This window comes from Triticum aestivum, chromosome 6A (assembly GCF_018294505.1).
Source record: "Triticum aestivum cultivar Chinese Spring chromosome 6A, IWGSC CS RefSeq v2.1, whole genome shotgun sequence".
In the NCBI taxonomy this organism is placed as follows: domain Eukaryota; kingdom Viridiplantae; phylum Streptophyta; class Magnoliopsida; order Poales; family Poaceae; genus Triticum; species Triticum aestivum.
This window is the reverse complement of record NC_057809.1, coordinates 617706973-617710655: the sequence shown is the minus strand read 5'-3', so window position 1 is coordinate 617710655 and position 3683 is coordinate 617706973. Positions and strand designations below refer to the sequence as shown.

At 44.9% G+C, this 3683-nt stretch overlaps 1 long non-coding RNA gene across 1 annotated transcript; it reads left to right on the top strand.

Annotated features, from left to right (window-relative positions):
• Nucleotides 1–1052: 1052 nt before the first annotated feature.
• On the top strand, nt 1053–2054 carry LOC123131441 (uncharacterized). The gene is made up of 2 exons (XR_006464176.1): nt 1053–1213; nt 1678–2054. It is a non-coding gene; the product is annotated as an uncharacterized lncRNA (long non-coding RNA).
• The last annotated feature ends 1629 nt before the right edge of the window (nt 2055–3683 follow it).

Sequence of the window (3683 nt, the reverse complement as noted above, 5' to 3'; positions counted from 1 at the left end):
GAATATTTTTTAACATCCTCTACAACCGAATCTAGGCAATTACCAGAAAAAGGATGGAACACTTTCGTTAGGTTAACTTAGTACACTATATTTTGTGTTGCCCTGTCACCTAGATTATCCAAAAAAACTCGAGAGCATATCACTCTTGTCAATCAAAACTTATTTTTTTGTGTTATGTGAATAGTAACACTTTCATGCCTACTAAAATATCATCATATATTTTTTATTAGGTTTTCTACAACGGTAACTAAAGCTAATTCCTTGGAATTCCTATCGGTAGAAGCACTTGTATATGTTTAAGAAAATATCAATATATCCTTTCTGGAACTCAATCAATTCATATTCACGTTTTCCTTGTTTACCCTATTATCATATGGATTCTAGCTAACAATTCTAAATTAACAACAAATCTTGCTAATTAACACCCAAACATATGATACAAGTAATTTAGAACACTGCTAGTTAAATAAAAATATTAAGAAAGGCACGGAACAAGGTACCTAGATGGCTTGAAATTAGAAACTGCAAGATTTTGCCGCTACTTACTGAGTCACAAAAAAGTTTGGAGTTCGTCTTTTCTAATTCCAATCAACACAAGAAATCAGAGTGTGAAGAGGTCATATATACAAGGATGAACTTCTTCAAACAATTGAACGATCTGACAAGACAATTGAAAGAGGGGATTTGTGTTGAAGATAAGATTGATTGGAATATGGAAAATCACATTACCTACTTCCACTAATCATGCCCAGCAGTCGAAAAACACAATTGGAATACGCCGGCGGGGTGGCATAGACCTTGGCATGGTTGATTCGTTGCGAAATTGAGGGAGAGGAGTAGTAACTTGGCATGACGAGAAGTCACGAACCTATCATACCTTAGACGGTTCGGTTTGTGACCATGAACCAACCCACAGCAGGGCCGGGCCCACAGTTGTGCAAACTGTGCGGCCCGCACAGGGCCCATAGAGTTTGAGGGGCCCCAAATTTGTTACAGGCCTATGTATTTATTTTCCCTGGCATGGCATGGCCATTGGGCCGGTCGGCGCTGGCACGTCACCTCGACCATCTCCCGTCGCGGGCTGGCTGCTCGATCGGTTATGGCCTCGATGCCTCGATCGCAGGAGGCAGGGATCGATCGCATCAAGAGGAAACCCAACAGCGCGGGATCTTGGTTCGCATCTAGATCCGGTGATGCCGTGACGGGCGACACGGTAAGAATTACAGCCCTCATTGGTTCGCATCCATGATACATCGATTATTCCTCTCATAGTCTCCTGATCTCGGGTTCTCGGAGAGGAATTTTCGATCATATACTTGTTGGCTGTCTTTTGACGCCTCTTCTACATGTATTGAGAGTGTATCTGCTAGCTAGCTACTGTGATTCTATTATTCTAGTTACTGTGATTCGATGATATAGCTATTGTGATTCTAGCTATCTACTAGAGCTAGGTATTGTGTTATCAACATGGTATATACCTAGTTATTCTGATTCAGGTTCTCAGGGAGCAAAATTGTTTCTTATAAACTGTATATACGTTGGACAGCCCTCATTGTACTCCTAATTCTACTCTTATAAATTGTTTCTTATATACTGTATATACATTGGACAGCCCTCATTGTACTCATAATTCTATTCCTATTATCTTAATTCTTATTTCCAAATTACTTTTGGCAGGGATCATTAGACAGATGGGTTATTTCCTCCTCGGTTAAATATCACAGCATTGCAGTTCAATCGGACAGGAGATGTGACTAGTTGAGTTAGATGGTTCGTCTAATTGTCAAATATTGACGCATAATCTCCAATTGGTATCTGCTGCCATATGAATAGGTACAATTATTTATATAACCAATTGTTATGTAAGACATTATATCATAATTGCTCGTTTGTTCATTTTAGTGATATAGGGGCCCACTTTTTAGTTTTGCACAGGGCCCCCAATTTTGCCGGCCCGGCCCTGACCCACAGGGTTTAAGTTTTAGAGTTGGCACATGAGTTCACTATATCTTTGGATTGAAATAGTTTTTTGTGATATTGTATGACTCGTCCATCGACTAGGTGGTGTTTATGATTAATTCGTCAATCTCAAGATCTGCAGTGGCAATCTGTCGGGATGCTCCGAAGTATAAGATGTTCGTGCATGCATTCACATGGTTGAATGTGAGTACGTATTGCAAACTGAGCGTAGCTCAGATGGTTATGTTTCTTTGTGGTGGAATCAACTCAACAAAGTTTAAGTCTTATGTTTGGTATTGGTGGTTGCATTTTTCTAGATTTATTTCGGACTTTTTGATGATGTGCGTTCAGTAAGGGAAGACGTCCCCGCCGATTAAGAAAACGTCTCCTCTCATTAAACACACATCATCGAAAGGGCTGAATAAATCTAGAAAAATAAAAGCATCAATATCAAATCTAAAAATTAAATGCCGATGAGTCGGGGAATGAAGAATTTCCTTTTTTGCGTAATGGAGAAGGGTTGTTGAGGCGTCGCGGTCGACCCCGTACGGGTCGGGCTCGTTGTACAGCTCCCACGGAAGAAGAATATGCAACACGGATGCGTTTCATAGATCAGACGGACCGGGTCTGCTCAGTCAGTCCAGTCACTGCCCACACACTGTGGCGCGGGCCCGTCCTGTCGGCCCGGCCCGGTCGACCGGCCAAACCCAGCCCATTTAATGCGCTCCTTGTCCTTATCATTCGCGTGACGTCCGTGTGGGCTCCGTGCTTTGACCTCACAGTCACCGATGAGTGAGATCCCCTGCGGGCCCACGGTTTGAGCCGCAGCCGGTGTGGCCATCTGCTACTGCATGCATGCATGCGTTTTATTTAACCGCGAGAGTGAGTGAAAGATGGCACGTGCATGCATGCATGGATAGACCACTCTTCTCAGGCCGACACGTGTGAGATGTAAAACACGTACACGTGTAGGATGGTTTTCCTTTGACCGTTGGATACAAAATGGCATCTATGCTACAGTACGTATGATGGTGGCATGTATGAGTACTTACGTGGCTGGCCATTACGTTGGCCATCGCACAAGGTGGTTCACTCAACCGGGGATGAGACCAGACCCGTTGGCCATTGCCGTCGGTGTCCGTTACAGCCTCGGAGACGTACGGTCTATGGGGCAGGGTGACCTGGCGAGTGGGCCCATGTCGGAGTACTGTGTGGCTAGTGGAGCGACGAGAGAAAATTCACGTTCGTTCGTTCCGTTCCGACAGGGACCACGGGTGCAACAGCAACACAGTCGACTGTATCTGTATGCGTCGTGGACTTGTAGGGGTAGTAGCCAGGCTAGCGGCCGGTCCAATCGTATTCCAGATCGCTGTGGCGTGATGGAGAGGTGGCACTTTTGCTCGACTCGTACCTATCAGCCCACTGCCACTGTGGCCACTCAGCTCAGCTCAGCTCAGCCACACAACACCCAGTCCATACATACACACACACACCTACGGTCGATCGGTCTGCGTACGTGGCTGCAACGTGCTTCGTTTTCACCCATGTCATCAGCCGGCAGTAATTAATTCACATGGTTTGGGGGTGATCAAAACCAGCCCTATGAACCGTTCCATCCTCACCTCCTTTTGGAGCCAAGCAGCTTGCTTGCTCAAACATGCAGACGCTACATCGATCATCCTCAGCTCCTTTTGGAGCCAAGCAGCTTACTGTAGAAGTAACTT